At 45.2% G+C, this 16,894-nt stretch overlaps 1 long non-coding RNA gene across 2 annotated transcripts in view; it reads right to left on the minus strand.

Annotated features, from left to right (window-relative positions):
• Positions 1 to 4,286: 4,286 nt before the first annotated feature.
• LOC130542723 (uncharacterized) overlaps positions 4,287 to 16,894 on the minus strand; it is a 407,418-nt gene continuing 394,810 nt past the window's right edge. Inside the window, exons 9-10 of one of the 2 annotated variants that reach the window (XR_008957458.1) lie at positions 8,294 to 8,448; positions 4,287 to 7,186 (exon numbers count right to left, since the gene is read on the minus strand). This is a non-coding gene — a long non-coding RNA (uncharacterized LOC130542723). The remainder of the gene's footprint in view (positions 7,187 to 8,293; positions 8,449 to 16,894) is intronic. The other variant, XR_008957459.1, reaches the window with a different exon arrangement.

Raw genomic sequence — 16,894 nt, forward strand, 5'->3', positions numbered from 1 at the left:
AGGGAGCCCAATGCAGGACTCGATTCCAGGACCCTGAGATCATGACCTGAGCTGAAGGCAGACACTTAACCATCTGAGCCACCCAGCCTGCCCCTCTTTAGTCATTTTCTGTTCATGTTCCCCCATGCATACCCCCAAAGGTATCCATCTTTTTAGTCTGATCTCTTATTTATTTATTTATTAAATCTTAGCCTGGGTCCTTGTCCTGTAGACACAGAAAATAAGGGCTGTCATACGATATCCCGCTCTCTTTTCACGGCATCCGAATGAACACCAGAGAAAGTCTTTTAGCATCACCCAACATCTGGGCAAAGCCGTCAGTGAATGTCAGCTCCCTGGTTTAAAGTAAGGAACTTTCTAGTTCAGGGGAAGAGTGTCCCTCTTTCCTCTTTCTCAGGTTAACCCTTCCACCTATATGCTGAGTCGGTTCCCTTATTTTCTCTCCTCGGCACTCTGGTTCTATTCATTGTTCCCACTTCCCTATTTTTCGGGGGGTTCTCTTTTCTGAATCTTCTCATGGTGTCATGCCCTCCAGAACTAGCCTGCCTTGAGTCCCTACCTCAATAAAAGCACCTTCATTCCATTCAGAAATTTAGGGATTGTTCTCTTTGATACATTCTCTTCCATCACTGCCCCCAGTGCCCACAGCCCATCCATCTTTCCCGGGCTCTCTGTCTCCTCTGTTGCTGCCCTATTTTGGGCTCAGTGGAATGAGCATTTGTGGTTGAAAACTGGCCAGGGTAGTCACTGAAAGTGGTGGTTCAGCGCTGTTTTTTGCGTGTGTTAATCTTCATTTAGGATCTGTTTTGAGGGTATTGGGAAATGAACACATTGAGAATGTGGGGCTGGGGGTGCCTGGCTTGCTCAGCTGGTGGAACTTGCAACTCTTGGTCTTGGGGTCATGAGTTCAAGCCCCTCATTGGGCATAGAGATTACTTAAAAATAAAATCTTGAAAAAACAAAGAAAAAGAAAAAAGAATGTGGGACTGGAGGGTGACAAGGGATTCCTTCATTACTGTGTTCTCAGTGTTTGAATTACTGCTTACACTCTCACCTTTGGACAAAAAGCCCTGGAAAAATCTCTCGCTTTACAAGAACCGCATTTCCTTTGTAACAGTTGTTCAGGGGACACCAATGTTCCATTAAAGAAACATTGTTTTCTTTATGAGACTGTGACTATGTCATTGTTTTCTTGGCTCTCTGGGGGTGACGAGCCCCAGGGTGTCATTATTCAGCTTCGTGGATTTCGATACCAAACAAGCTTGATCACAGTGGGCTGGCGAAGGGAAGCAAGAGTCTGTTGGTAGCCAACTCATTGATGGTGTTTCTGGGTGACCTAGAGCAGACTGGCTTCAAATTGGGGACACTGTTGCTTACTCTAGAGCTCTCCTTCATCCTAGGGAAGTACTTGACCCAAAGGGCAGCAAGCAATAGATGAAAGTATGCAAAGCCTTCCCCAGTCAGTTTAGCCAACTGAGTACCTCACACCTCCAAGCCACCTTTAAAAAATTTCCCAGGAGGGGTGCTCTGGGAGGTTCAGTTGGTTAAGCGACCAACTCTTGACTTTGGCTCAGGTCATGATCTCAGGTTCAAGACATCGAGCCTTGCATCAGGCTCCACGCCCAGCACGACATCTGCTCCAGATTCTCTCCCTCCCTCTCCCTCTGCCCTTCCCCTTGCTCGCGCTCTCTCTCAATAAAATCTTAAAAAAAAAAAAAAAAGACTTCCTAGAAAAACCAAAGCAAAACAGTCCCTTCTCATTGTGTATGACTACCCCCTTTCCATTTGTATAAAATTGTATGTACTTGGTTTCTGGATTGTCCCTATCAGCGAAGCGCTGATCCTCCTGCTGTTGTTTTGCCTACAAGGACGCCACTTTCCTGTTCTGGAAATTTTCTGGAAGCTTGCAGTAAAGGGAAATAAAAGCCAGGCTCGTTGGCTAGTTTGCGAGGCAGAGATACCCGAACTCCTGACAACTCCCCGTTCTGTTTCTCGGCTCCAGGGCCCAGGGCTGGCTTCTTGCCTCTGACGCAACCTAGGATGGACGGAGATCCCCACGTTGACCGTGTTCACAAGAAAACCACAGGCCCCACACGGCATCAGGTTCAGACCCCGAGTCAGTACACGGAGACTTAATACCTAACCGAACTGTGGGTTCAACCCCAGGAATGTGCCCTTTAGCCTGTCAACATGGGGGTTTCCTGGTCAGCGCTAGGAAATTTATTAATAGACCCCTCCGTTCCTCTTAGGAGGGCAACCTCCCCTCAAACAATGGATTCTTTGCTCATTTCCTTTTCCCCCCCTCCCTCTCTACCTCTGAAAACCTTTCCTTTTCTGCAGCCCTTTGGAGCTCCCCTCCACTCGGTAGCTGGGATGCTGCCCGAGTCATGAATTGATTAATCAAGCCAATTAGATCTTCAAAATTGACCCAGCTGAATTTTTGTTACTTAACAGACTAAAGACAGCACAGGATAAGACATCAACGACGTCTACTCCTTCAATTCGGCCGATATTTCCATCTATGTTCTTCTGACAGCTCCTCTACCAGCAACAGACACCCGATTACTCTAATCATTAACTGAAGCGTTTCTCTGAATCCCAGCTTTTAAACTCTCTTCGGAATTTTTTTTTTAAAGGACAAGACCTCTGCCTTGTTGATTATTTCCACACCCCCTCAAAAACAGCTGATGCTTATTGACAGATGGTTGAATTAAATTGCCTTCAATTTATTAACGGACAAGTACATACAAATAGCTGGAATAGGACAGCCAGTGAGCACGATGACATCAGCCTTTGGAAGGCCCTTTAAGAAAAGAATCTATGCAACTCAATGGTCAACGTCCTAACCCAGCTTTGGAAAATGGCTCCACCATCCCCATGAGGAAAAAAAGAGAGAGAGAGAGAGAGAGAGACGGGTGAAATTCAGATCCATCCAGATTCGGTGAGAAAGGAAGGGCTGCTTTGCTTTCTTGTCCTTGTGCGGCCTCCTTTCATCATTAGTAATTCTGTCCCTTTCTTATCTGATCGTGCAGGGACACATCATCTCACCAGCCAATGAATACACTGTGGAAAAACTCCCCCAATGCAAATGAACAGGAAAAACGTGCTGATACTGAAATTAAAGGAGCTCTCCCCCCCCCTACTGCCTGTGGATGGAGAAGTTATGGACATTCTGAATTAATTCCACCTCTACTTATTCAAACTTTGTCAAGATAAACCTTTTATCTCATTGTTCTAACGCTACAGAGAGGAGATCATTTACATGACAGTAATTACGTTGCTATATTTAGTAGCATGCTCTTGGCCCATTTCTGGTAACTTCCCTTTATATAAAACATTGAATGGGCTTTTCAAAACTGGGAAGGTATGTGTATGATACTATTTAAAACATGACAGCTAGAAAGCAGAGCAATTTGGGTAGATTTTGTACACCTCATAGCTTTTGGGGAAGATCAAAAGAAGAATAATAGCTCTAAAGTTCCTTTTTAAACAATGTGTACTATTAGAAGGAAGCTTCTGTAAGTTTTATTGGCTTTCTCTCCTTCCCACAAGCAAACGATTATTTTCATTTTTTATACGTTGTGTCGAGCTACCAGAGCTTTTTTCTTTTCTTTTTTTTTTAATCTGACATTGATTTATTTTCCTTCATCCCTTAGGTTAAAACGATGAAGAAAAAGAAACTATTCCTTTGGTCCAAACAATTTATTTGAAACTTTGACTTCAGAGAGGCCCAGGTAGCATTCTTCCAGTTGTTTTGAGGTGTTGGCTGGCTTCACCCTTTCTGACTTGTCCAAACACAGCGACTGCACTGCCCACAGGGAGTTGGCCAGCCAGCTGCACTATATCCTTTACAGAAACCACGGGGCCTTCGCCACAGCTCCTGAAGGATTTGGTCAAGATAACAGTGCCTCACCTTCTGACTTGACCTGTTCGAGTTGTGAGGGTTACGGGTTTCCTCAAATTTTACTTCAAGAATGGCTCCCGATTGTTCCTTTGGAAGCGTTTAAAGCTTTACTGAACACAAGGGCTAGAATGCCCTGACCCTCCGCCATCTTTCCTCCACCCGAGTTACCAGGCAGTAGGGGCTCTCCCCCTCCTTCTAGAACTCCCACTAAGTTCTCCATGTTTCATTTTTTCTTTCCTTCTCCCAGTTCACTTTAGTTGCTGAGCTTAGCCTGAAGTGGCAACCTCACCAATTTCCCTTTCAGTACTCTATCTTCTTTATGTTATTGTGTTCTTAAAAATATATTAAAGTGGAAAACTTCATCGAGGCCTCCAATGGACGATTTTTCTTAACTTTCAATTTTTGGTGTTGGGAGAGAAGTGTGGGAGAGAGAGGAAAAAACCCGAAGTGTAAAATGGCAGGGGGAGCACGTATGGGAGCATTTCATGCATTTTATTTATTTATTTTTTAAAGATTTTATTTATTTATTTGAGAGAAAGAGAGAGCAAGCATGAGTGGGGTGAGGGACAGAGGGAGCAGCAGGCTCTCCGCTGAGCAGGGAGCCCGATGTGGGACTTGATCCCCCGCCCCGGGGATCATGACCTGAGCTGAGGGCAGACACTTAACCCACTGAGCCAGCCAGGCGCCCCGCATTTCATGTATTTTTAATGGAATTAGAATACACGCCCTCTGATACGTTTTTCAAACACACGATCATGTCACATTGCCAGTGGAGGTGGAAAACCTGCAAAGCAGCAGAGCTTTCGAAATAAAGCTTCTTTCTACTCCTACTCACTATGGGCATGCGTTTGAAGTGGTGGTGTTCTGAACAGCGTCGCCCTATAGCTCTTTCGGGAGGCATCCCTGGCTCACGTCTGCACCTGCTGATGCCTCTTATTCCCTATTTCCATTCTTCTACTAGTCTCCCCCCTTTTCATTCATTTGTTTAATTTATTCAATTTTTTACTTTCCTGTGCCTTCAGCGTGCACACTGGTCCTTAGCCCTTGGTGAACTAAACTCTGAACAGTGTCATGACTCTTAAACCACATCAAGAAAAGTCACAAAAGGCTCCTCAAAGGATCAGAAAGAAACACGGCACCTATAAACCCTGCCCACAGCTGAATTCCTCTAATCATCACTGCAACCTCAAAACACAGCCGGAGAGGCCCTCTAATTGTTCGGAGCCTTTATTAGACTCCCCAGGGCAGGCTGGAGGTGGGGACTCTGGGTTTGAAAGTTTCTCAGGTGATTCCTGTTCACACCGAGGTCCCCACGGAGATCCCCGCCCCCCCACTCACGGGAGCATCAGAAATCACAATGAAATGCCACACTCCACGTGACTAAGGCCACTAGAAAAAAGTCTGCTTCGATGGGCAGCTATAGGTTGTCTGCACACAGCACACCGTTCCTGTTACCTGATTCCAGCCTCTCGGGGTCTTGGAGCTGTTTCACAACTTCCCACGTTTTAGGTAACTGCTAGGCACATGCTTCCTGTCTGGGAGAGGTTCAATGGATCTCCCTCCACTCCCCTCGGAGAAAAACCCAGGTTTGCCCCATTTGCATACTTATTTCAGTATTCCTGATCTGTAAACGTGTCTCTTCAGATTCTCTTCAACTGGGTAAAACATCTGCTGGGTCCCTCTTTGATTAATGAACAGAATCAAATCTGTAACCATGTATTCGTTTTCATATATCTGTGGTGGGTCATGATTTTACCCTTCTTTGAAAAGGTTTTAAAACCATTCTCTGGGCACCTGCCTGGCTCAGTTGGTGAAGCGGCCGATCCCTGGTCTCGGCTCCGGTCTTGATCTCAGGGTCGTGAGTTCAAGACCTCCACTGGGCTCCATGCTGTGCATGGAACCTACTTAAAAAAATTAAAACAAAAACAAAAGCAGCCCATTCTCCCCAGCGTTTACTCCTCCTTCTCTGCTTACCTCTGAGGCTTCTTCCTATTTATGGGAAAGGTGGTTTGGATTTCTGAATTCAGCGTTTGATGGGCATATGTGTTTTCACGGGCATGATGGGCCTCAATATTTAGAGTTGGGGTGACCCCGAAAACCTGGGATGTATGGCTGCTTGACACTATTTCCCATAGAAGGACACAGCTGGAGAAAGTCTTGGTTTCATCCAGTCCCCTCCATGACAGGAACTGAGCCCACCTAAGCCCGGAACAGTGGAGACCCTTTTTTCCAAGATTGCACAGATTTCACGTAGTAACAGAATGGAATTTGAACCCCAGTGTGGCTAATTCCAGATACTACTACAGTAAATCTACTCTTCCTTAAGTGGGAATGAAAACCCAAGCCTGGACGTTACCGTAAGAGTTCAGTGACGGTCGGCACTCAGACGCGCCACTCCACGGCGCCGCACCCTCCACGAGTGAAACCCAACGACAAAGCAGATGGTGCTACTGCCGTGTCTGATGGGTCGACCGGTCCCGTTCGTTCACACCGACCCTCGTCGTGCCGCTTACTTTCCAGCAGGGCTTAGGGACATAATAAACACTCAATAAAATTCCGCCCCATAGAACTGACTCTAGTAGAGCTAAGAGATACGTGAAGGTCCCCGATTTGGAACAAAGGCTCCTTTAGCTGTCGAACTCGACGAAGACACCCGGTTGTGTTCACCGTGAGGCACGCTCTAATCCATCCGCGAACTGTAAATTCTAGAATAATCCCACCAGCTCCGTCGTGAATAATTCATAATCTCGAACGATAGTGGCAACGCAATATCCCGACCTACTTTTTTCTAGAATATCGCGTTCCGCTCCTATTTATACAGGGGTATCATCATCAAGCCCGGTGAGGGGGCGACAGCCTATTTTAGGAAACGGGGGGCTGCACTTACATTGGTGACCGCTTCCTTCCTCGGCGAAACTTCCCAGGTGGCTCTTGAGCTGCGGAGGACGCGGGGCAAGGCGGGCCAAGGCGCTCTAAAGCGGAGATGCCCCAGAGCTCTTTAGACGGCGAGCTCACGATCTCTTTCTGCACTCCGTTTCCACCCCCCAGCCCCCAGCTGTTTCCTTTGCTGCCTGAGCTGTTTGGCCATGTCTGAACCACGGCTGATGAAGCCTTTTCTGGCAGGTTGCCCGGGGAGCCGCTCTCCTGTAGATTCCGCCTCTCTCCAGGAGTTGCCTGCCTTCGGTATAATGGGCCGCATTGAAAGCTGCAAGGCGTTTGGTCGACAAGGTCAGAGTGCCTTTCATTCCTGCAATAATCAACCAGTGTAGCTCTTCCTCAGACCTGGGGAGAGAGAAGATAGAGGTCAAAAGAGCAATTACATTTCACATTGACTCCAGAAAAGGCTTGGATCACAAGACTGAGAAGAAAAACGGATTCTAGCCTCATTCTTCTCCCTTCCCTTTCTGGTCATCTTTGTTATTAACACCGGCCCGAAACCATAACAAGTTTTAGCTTGATGACGTGAAAAAAGCATTTTCCGCCTGCAGATGAGATCTTTCTTCTGAGACATTTAGCACTGTCAGCATATTGCAAAAGAATGCAAATGAGCCGCAGGATCTATAACCGGAGACAGTAAGCAAAGGCCATTAATTATGTTTTTAAAAAATGTTAACCCTAGCAGACTGTATAACAAGCAATTGTGCTAATTTCAATCTGTAATCAGTCCCGCCATTAGCATAACTTTATTTATTTAGCATTAAGGCAACAATTTAGAGAATATAATTTAGTTGGAAATGTCAGTAATTTTGCAGTGGCAGATTGTTGTGACAAAGCTACCTCTGTTTGACCTTACAGCTGCCAGGACTAATTACGTTAATTGCATTAATTGCACTGACCATTCCGGTGCTTAGTGTAGCGGCTGTTACTCTAACCACTGAGCCAATCCACCTGGCTGAATTCTCAGTAAAATTTAGGGCTCTTTCCTTCTAAATCTCCTGTGATTTCTTTTCTGCATTTCGAGAACCCAGATAATCCACAGATGATTCGTGCTGGCACGGAGATCAAGAATTTTGAGGAAAACCCTTGAAAAAAAAAATCTGTACTTCCTAACTGATCCTTAATCGCTCATTGAGGACTTGATTGTAGAATAACACCATCCAGTTTCCTAATGAGCGAGCCGTGTTTAGAAAATGCTTGTGGCATGGGGCGCCTGCGTGGCACAGAAGTTCAGCGTCTGCCTTCGGCTCAGGGCGTGATCCCGGCGTTATGGGATCGAGCCCCACATCAGGCTCCTCTGCTATGAGCCTGCTTCTTCCTCTCCCACTCCCCTGCTTGTGTTCCCTCTCTCGCTGGCTGTCTCTATCTCTGTCGAATAAATAAATAAAATCTTAAAAAAAAAAAAAGAAAGAAAGAAAATGCTTGTGGCAGTCTGATAGTAAGCTCACAAACCTTCGTTTCCCATTTTGTAATGAAGGCCCTTTTAAGAGTCTGTGGTCTTCGTTTTCACCTTGTGGAGTGAATACATAGTTTCCCCTGGGATTTGACTCAACACAAATTGAAATAACACAGCTAGGTCCTAGTTTAAGATCTGAGGTCTTCTGAATCTGAAAAATAGAGATTTTTTTCCCTGATGAGGAAAGCTCCACAGCACATTTAATAGTTTGCTACCAGAAACACATCTATTGGTTGAAATGAAGAACTCTTGAAATACCCATTCTTACGCATGAAACCACGGACTCAGGAAGTCAGAAGGCCTACGTGTCATCGGATTCATACACCCAACCGAGGCCCCTCCTCGTTTCTTCTAATGATCATCTAATCTCTGGTTAAACAGTTCAGGCTTTTTTTTTCTTTTCCCAGATAACTCTGATTACTTTACTCAACAGCTTGGATTGCTAAAACATTCTATATATAATGATACAAACTTATCAGTCCTGTTACAACTTTTATTCACTAGGAAATAATATGTAGTGAATGACTGCTATGTTCCAGGCACTGTTTTAGACCCTTGACATCCACTGATTCCCTTCACGCTCCCAACAGTGCTTTTCAATATGTATTATGATTGTTGTTGCACTTGTTCAACACATGAGGTAATGTAATTCATGGCAGAGCCTGGATTCAAATCCAGGTATTCGGGTCTGGCGCCCCTGACCTTGATCTGGATGCAAGACTGCCTCAGAATTAGGTCACATTCTACCTAAGAGAAGAAGGGTCCACAGAATTGACAACGCAGCTCTCCTGCTCGGCCGGTGCCCCTGGCTAGCTGTCTCTGGTTCCTCACGTGGAATAGCTTCCGTCTGGCAACATTTCTCCTGAAACTGAGGCACCGGGATCCCAATAAAGACAACACTCACAGTGTGCGCAGTACGTGAGGCTACGTTTGACTTATCTGCAAGCTGTTAGCGCATATATCGTGTCCTCGGAGAAGTTTCCTTGATCCCTGGTCTAGCTTGGGAAGCCTTATGATAAGCTTTGGTGGGACTACAAGGCTTTCTCTATTAGCATGAACTCCCTGCAATTCAACAATTAAGTAACCCGATACCCTGCCTTTTACAGGAGAAGTGGTGGTGACAATTTCAACAGTTTTACCATTCATTAGACAATCCCACACAAAGTGTGAAGAAATTCACACAACTCCGGGTTCCTTCAGGTTTGCGCTGTATATTCTAGTTACCTGGTATCCTTAGGGAGAGCTATGGCTCTATTAGTTTTCTTTCCCCCATACCTCTCTGATAGGTAATAAATCCTTTGGACCTAGACTTTAATCCCTTCCTCATTGGCTCCTTCATATCTAGCTATTTTCCTGAACATCACCTGTGACTCTCGCCAACCCCGCTTCTCACTGGGTCTTACACATACCGCAGCCTTCTGTCTCCACGACCAGGCTCATGTGGTTGCCCTCGGCTCACATTCTCCACGCTCTGTCTGCTTTCTGCTTCCATCAAAGATCTGTGAAATCCTGTCCTTTTCAACACTCACCTCAACAGCACCTCCAAATCTTTTCTAGAGCCTTTGCAACAGGCTGTTCTGTCAATTCTATCTTCCCAGCCTCTCCCCCGACCTCTGTTCTTTGCCCCTTGCACCTCCCCTTTGTCACCTAGTGCCTGGACTGCTGCAGTAGTAGTCCAGCTCCTGGCTGGCCCACCTCTATGGTCCTGCGCACACTGCTGCATTCCATTATGGAAAGTCATTCGGGGCTCGCTGCCCGTATTTACCCATCTGTCCTCATTCCTCAGGCACATGTGCCAGGCATCTTTACGTTTGCCGTCTGTGGTCATTCTTCTGGTAGAGAAGACAGAGCAGAGTAAGAGCTGAATAACTCTATTTGCTCTTTGTCTTGTTGATGTTACATCAGAAACGCAACAATGTGACTAACAGTTCCTTGTTCTTGCTTCTTACACACTGGTCAAAGTCATTTTTTTTTTTGGTCATCCTTTTATTTCCCAGCAAAATTGAGCTTATTTTTTACTTTATTCTTTATGATTCCATTCTTCTAGGTGTGTGCTGTTGCATTGCTTTTGTTCTTGGCTACAAGTTCTTTGATCTTTCAAGCAGGCTTTCTAAAATCGGAGCTCAAAGGAGAGTTCTCTAAGCAACCATATTGATTTCTTTAGTTTCTCTCCCATATTCGGCTAATTTTTATTATACAGATAGAATTTCATTTTCTGTTCTTTCTGGACCTTTCTATACTTTTTGAAAACCCTCTGGCCACGAGACCAAACCTATACATATTTTTAAACTTCTTGAAATCTGCTTTTCCATAGTCTACGATGCATGTCGGATACTGATTGGTATTCCTGTTTTTTGCTCATTTGAATTCTAAGAAGATCTCCTTTCTTCCCAAGTTTTTCAGCACATGGCTCTTTTTTATTTGTTCTTATTTTTTATTTTATTTTTTATTTTTTTAAGTAGTTTCCACACCCAGCATGGAGTCCAACGCAGGGCTTGAACTCTCGACCACGAGATCAAGACCCGAGCTGAGGTCAAGAGTTGGACACTTAACCGACGGAGCCACCCAGGTGCTCCACCACTTTTTTGTTCTAAACCTGTCCTTTCTTGCAGATCAGAATCAAGTTTAGAGTCACTGTGTCTCCCACGTCGGAGCTGACAATCTAGGTCTCTTTATCTGCTGGGTTGAGCACCTCTGTTCCTGGAGGAGGGAGGGGCTCCACACTCCAAACTGCCTAATACGATGGATGGTCCTACCACGCTTTGGCTCTGTGCACTGGCACTACTAAGAATGCCAGCGAAGTAGGAGTGGTGGTAGCCTTGGGAGAGGTACCCAGCCTCCTTTACTGGAGGGAAGGCTACCAGGTCAAGTGCTTGCCAAAGTCATTGGCTGCCATCGCCCTTTGCCTAGAGGGGTTCCTCTGCAGGTGCACAGCAGAGGCGGTAATGTGGAAGAGGTAAGGGAACTAAGGTGGGAGAAATGGAAAATGGAGAAGCACGGAGGGGGTGAGGGGGAGTAAACTCCACTGAGATGCTCTTATGCGTCAGGCACTGTGGGAGGCCCTTCAACACGCCGACCCCTGATTCCTCTCCAGGCCGTGTTAACACGTGGCAACTGTGCATTAGCTGAGTTAATTGACTTCTCTAAGTCACAGAGCCAGGGAATGCAGAAGCCGGGAATGACGCCGAACGTTGACGATGAGAGGGTAATGAAACAAAACCAAACCAGAAATTTACACTTCATTGCAACGTGGGCATGTCGGTTATACACATTGCAAGAATAATGACCTTACAAGGACATACATACAAATCAATGGCTAGCACAACCAACTTCGAGAGAATACCTATGCCGTTGCACATTACTAAGAATTTTCACGTATGCCAGCAGAATTTTATCAAATCTTCTTTCTCGAAACGTGTAACCGTCATTTCAATATTTTTGCCAGGCAGGGTTTTCTCTTTGCTTGGTTCTGTTTTGTTTTAGTTTAAAATTCTCTTGGTGACATTTCTTCATGAAATGAAGAGAAAACGAAGCAACACCAAAGTGATAGTCACAAAATTTGTGACCCTAAAAGGAGCTAGTCATCTTGGTACATTAGTGTCAGCTGAACATATAAATGTTCTTTGAAAAGTCTGCTTCTAGATGTTAATGGAAGTATTGATTTTCACTTTTTTTTTCTTGATAACATCTATTTACCATGCTCCCTCCTCATCTCCATGCTGAGCTCTGCTCTCTTGAGTGTCAGCGTCAGAGGCGAGTGCCAAAATCAAGGTGACTAAGCGGGTGTCAAGCCAGTTGCAGAGACAGAGAGAAGACTTAACTAATGGCATTGGTCTTCCAAGTCAATGGACCCTGTCTCTCCTAATTTCATTATCAATTCAACACAGGAACCTGACAGAGTCAGTATGTTAAGTCAAATTCAAAGGCTCAAAAACGAAAAGAGAAAAAAAAAAATCCAATTTCAGAGTCGGGTAAAAACATCATAATTCAGAGAAAATCTTTATTATTGATTTATAGCTGCACACTCTTGTCCAAAGGTTTCCTCTTTAAATTAAGAATGCTAATGATTTCCCATCCTGAAATTAATCCAAAAGTTGCACACGTTTGAAAAAGGCACTAATTGTTGTATTTCAACCAGGAAGCGCCATTGCCTAGCGACTGTGGTGGATGACGCGCCCGGGCCGTCTTGAGAATCACCCGCTTCCTTGGGAGGCTCTCTGGTGTGTGCCAAGAGGCCACAAATTTGAGATGGAATATCCTGTTTGTTGAGGCTCCTATATATCCAACCCAATTGCTCTCTGATAAACAGATCTGCTTGGGACACAAGTTCCTGCCTAAGCAGTTTGGAGACTTAATTGTTCTGGTGGAAGAGGAGACGCCGTCCTCGTGTGCAGATAAGTCAGGCAGTCTGGGGTCTGTGCAAGGCAGCACACGGGTTCCAGAGGAAGCCCAAGCCAGCCAGGACAGCTCCAGTGACTTCACACAGATTTGAAACCAGGAAAAAGGAAGCCGTTATTTGTGGGGAACAGGAAAGAGATATTAAGAGGAAACTGACACAGATAGATAGTCATGTTGCTACTTAATATTTTTATTTACCCGGTGCAATGGAATGTATCTTTGTAAGCCATGTTAAATTACTTTAAAAAGAACGTGGGGTGACATTACTTTATTAGGAAAAAACCACAGAGATTCAGGAACTTTCTGAATGTTCCTTAAAAGAAAAAAAGAAAGAGTGGCTTATATTCCTAGTTAATCACCCACCTGTTTTTGGTAAATCGATTATATCAAAATATTGGTTGGAGTCCTTTGCAGCTACCTCAGAATTTGCCTTTAAGGTAAGTTTACAATTTTGATTGGTGCATACGTTAAAGAGATTCTTATTTATTTACTTATTTTTGAGAGAGACAGAGAGAGAGAGTGAGCACACATGTGAAAGGGGGCGGGGGGGCAGAGGAAGCAGGAGAGAGAGAACCTCAAGCACAGTCCATGCTGAGCACAGAGCCCAACATGGGGCTCAGTCTAACGACCATGAGATCATGACTTGAGCTGAAATCAAGAGTCGGGCACTTAACCGATGGAGCCACCCAGGCGCCCCCCATTAAAGAGAATTAAATGTTAAAACGCGTGCTTCCACAAGCTTCTGTTCATGTACCTATTAAGGCATCTTTCTGTCTATATTGTAATTAGTCATTCATATGTTGTCTTTCCCACCAGACTGAATTCCTGGCGGGATCACAATGCCCTCAGTATCCTGCAAGCGTCCCTAAAAGAGAAGACACACAGTAGATCCTATCTGGGATTGATATTAAATAATACAATATAACTAATTTGCAGGATAGTTACAAGGATTAAATAGAGGAACATAAAAATCCAACAGAAATCTGAATCACAGTCGAAACTCAACAAGCTAGTTCCCTAGTAGTGCAGAATACTGAATACCAGCTTTCATTTAAGAAAAAATATGTATTTTGCAGAACCTGATTTGTTCTTAAGAATAATTGTATTTGGGGACTCCTGGGGGGCTCAGTTGGTTGTGCATCTGCCTTCCGCTCAGGTCATGGTCCGGGGGTTCTGGGATCGAGCCCCGCCTCGGGCTCCTGGCTCAGTGGGGAGCCTGCTTCTCTCTCTCCCTCTGCCTGCCGCTCCCCCTGCTTGTGCTCTCTCTCTCTCTGACAAATAAATAAATAAAATCTTGGAAAGAAAAGAATAATCGTATTTGGCGTATTTAGATATTCAAGGCCTAGGTGGATGGGTAAGAACAGAAAAAAATGAGAAACAGAAAATTTGGCTTCCTTCCTATCGACCACTCAGGGAGAAAGTAGCCTGAGGAAAATGTTGGTCTCCTTTCTTCTACCTTCTCTTATCAGTTCCTGGAACTAATCTGGATCTTCTGTTCATCGTGGGTGAACACCCAGGCCCTAGGCGCAGGCTAGCTTTAAGGGAGCTGTGGAAATTCAGCACCGATGGCTCCAACCAACGTTTCCCCAGACTGAGTCACTCACTCGCCTGCACACATTTCACCGTCGATGGTCTGCCTAGAGATTTGTCAGGCAATTTACATGCAGGTTAAAAAGTATCCTGCATACAGCCCCGGTGAAAGAGAGGATTGCTTTTTCCACTAGTGGTCTGGCCTATTCTTGTGAAAATGACCATTTGGCGATGCTGAATTTCCTCTGTGGGTGATTTCCATCAGACCGTAACTAGCCACAAAAGAGGAACAAAGTATGTCCCTTTCCAAAAACAGTGTCTACTATCTTAATGACTTCTAAATACATCTCTCTCCACCAAACTTCTGATCTCTTTCAATCACTAGTGAGAAGGGCTTTAAAATACCCAGTTGGGGATCCTGCTTTCTCAGGTTGTCACTCGAAGAGGAGCAGTGCCTCCGATCAACTTAGAAGAGACTCTGGAAAGAACACCTACAATGAGATCGTCCTGCTCTGGTCTCTGTGTGTCACTGGGACACACGCGTCCGTGGGTGGTGGGAACAGCACAGAGCTGACTCTCCCTACAAGCGGCTCTTCTGCCTACTCTTGCAAAAGTAGGCTGGACAGGCTTCCATGGAACGTCCCATTTCCGTGCCTGCCAACAAAGCCCTCTGCTCATCTACATTTTTTCATTTCAAGAAATGGGCTGTATTTGACATTTTGTGGTCTACACAGAAACCAGAAGAGAAACGAGTCCAAGAATTTGAGTCAGGCCTGAGCACTGACTTAACAAAGCAATACGCTCCCCTGTGACTTCTGGTGGGGGGCGGGGGGGAGGAAGGTTCTAAATACTTTTGGCCTCTAGAGTATCCAATGCAAAGCTTGCTATTTGACCATATAGATGAATAGTTATCAGCTCTGAATACACTTTAGAAACACAGGAGACATTAAAAAAAAAAAGGTAAGAGAAGGATAGGGAAAGGAAGAGAATAATGCACACCCCCCCCCCCGAAAAAAAACAAAACAAAACAAAACTGAAGCCAAGTAGAACAACAGACAGTGAAACAATGGTCTCTCCCATCCCGGCCTTCCGTTTCCCAGGCTCCAATTCCCTCCCATCTGGGATCAAAAAACATGCAGACGTCCAGTCCTCATCTCATACCTGCTGAATCTGTATCTCTGGCATGTGATCCCAAGGGATCCTACTGCGCGGTCAGGTTAAGAACCCCTGACCTGGGCGAGGGGAACCAACTCCCAGGACCCCAGACTGCATGATGCAGGGGCTCAAGGATGGAACATAGAGGACGTAGAAGAACTGGAAGTCCCTTACTGTTTGCACTTGTGAGGGGGAGGGGGGTTTGTACTATGTGTTTAAGAGACAGTGTAATATAGTTGAAACAATACAACCAGAAAGCAAACGTACAGCCTGAGACTTAAGAAAAGTGTCCAGATCTCACTTTTCCAGTAATTCATGTGACATTGTGATCCTCTCCCCCAGCCCCAACTCCAGTAGGAAAAACCGATTCTCAGAAATTTGTAAATTTTACTACACGACCGTCTGCAGAATAGAATTCTTCCCGATAAAGTCCAGGTGAGTCAAGTATCTGAGCCGCCTGACACAGCCCAAATTCTTCAAGGGAAGTTGACCCCCCACATAGCCCAGGGGAGGAGGGATAAGTCCTTCTCGCTTCAGAAATCAGTAGGTGACCCCAATCCGGTTAATAGAAAGTGAAGACAGATTTTCAGGAGGTGTGTGAATGGGGAGAAGCCTGGTTCCCTCTCGCACTAAATGGGGCCAAGCACACAGCCACGGCTGGGCTGGGACTGCTGCTGTGGCCGCCCTGTGAATATATATGGCTCGTTCTCGTTGACAGTAAGGGGATGCTTTACCCACCGACAAGGACAGAGGGAGCTTACGTTCAGAGGGTCCCCAACTTCAGAAATCTAGGGGTGCCTGTGAGAGATATTACCAATGTCCCCTCTACCTTTTACTAAGAAAAGGACCATCTGGATCTTAATGTTAAGTGAACAAGAAAAATAATTTTTTTAAAGATTTATTTATTTGAGAGAGAGAGAGAGAGACAGAGATCATGAGTGGGGGAGGGGTGTAGAAGGAGAAGGAGACTCCCTGCTGAGCAGGGAGCTGGATGCGGAGCTCCATCGCAGGACTCAGATGCTTAACCGACTGAGCCACCCAGATGCCCAAGAAAGAGATTGTTTTATATGGAATGTGAAAGTTCTTTCTTCTTTATCTTGGGAAAGTGATTTTATTGGAACTCAAGTCAGGGAAGAAGGGGAAAGAAGGAAGGATTTTTTTTTTTTTTAACTAATCTTAGGTCCCAGGGTGCTTTCATATTTAACTTCAGTCCCATCTTACGACAAGCCTGCAAGGTAGGGTATTTTTATCTCCAGTTTACATTTGGGTCAAGTGAGGCTTAGAGAAGTAATTTTCAGGGCGACTTAAAGTGTGTGTCAAAGCCAGATTCACACCAAGGGCTATATGACTCCAAAGCTATATATTTCCTATACCTTAAATATGTTTATCCCTTTATCTATCCCCCTGGAAATGTTTTGGGACTTTTGCAATCCCCTCAGACAGTCTCTTTGCTGAGCAAGTAGTCGGCATCACGTGGGCAGCCTTCTGGTGGCCAGATGTTTGGTGGTCAGTCT

The sequence above is a fragment of the Ursus arctos genome, unplaced genomic scaffold (assembly GCF_023065955.2).
Source record: "Ursus arctos isolate Adak ecotype North America unplaced genomic scaffold, UrsArc2.0 scaffold_5, whole genome shotgun sequence".
NCBI classification, from domain to species: Eukaryota; Metazoa; Chordata; class Mammalia; order Carnivora; family Ursidae; genus Ursus; species Ursus arctos.